The following is a 713-nucleotide window of genomic DNA, read 5'->3' as shown; positions in this document are numbered from 1 at the left end:
AGTTGCCATAGGAGTGCAAATCCCCTGTGTTTGCTTCAAGCTCAGCAGCGTTTTTGTGTCCATTATGAGGCAATATGATATTGGATGCTCGAAGGTAGTTGGCTGTAGCACATTTCGTGATGTATAGGGTGTTTCAAAAAGAACGACCTGATTTCAAAACTCCATATTTATTGATAAAAATATACTACAAACATGGGATGAAATCCAAAATACTCAAAAAATCTTAAAGTTTTAGCTATGGTATTACAAATGCTCTACATGTCCACTGGTAACAGCATGAAAAACATCTAGACAATAGCTAAATTTATTATAGACTTTCCACAATGTATCCGCTTTTACAGAAGTTATCATAGCTATTATTCTGTTCTTCACTACTTCTATTCACTCTCCTTCACATATCCTCATGAGAAAAAATTGCATACAGTAATGTTTGGCAATCTGCATCCTATTCAACGTTGATACAGTGTGTCATTGAGAAACTGATGTACGTTGTTGTGCCTGTGTGACGGAGTTGCCAATTCTCTGCTTGCATGTTGAGTCAACTTTTGTGGACCCTGCTTAAAAGCTTGCTGTATTCTTTCCATTATGTTATCAGAAGTGTGAGTTTGACTTGGACTTTTACTTTTGCACAAGCATCTTTTCTCTTCACATTGCTGATACCAATGATGAATGCTTTGGGTGCAGTCATATCGATACCAAAATGCTGACTAGCA

This window comes from Schistocerca nitens, chromosome 4 (assembly GCF_023898315.1).
Source record: "Schistocerca nitens isolate TAMUIC-IGC-003100 chromosome 4, iqSchNite1.1, whole genome shotgun sequence".
In the NCBI taxonomy this organism is placed as follows: domain Eukaryota; kingdom Metazoa; phylum Arthropoda; class Insecta; order Orthoptera; family Acrididae; genus Schistocerca; species Schistocerca nitens.
This window is presented reverse-complemented; position numbering follows the sequence as displayed.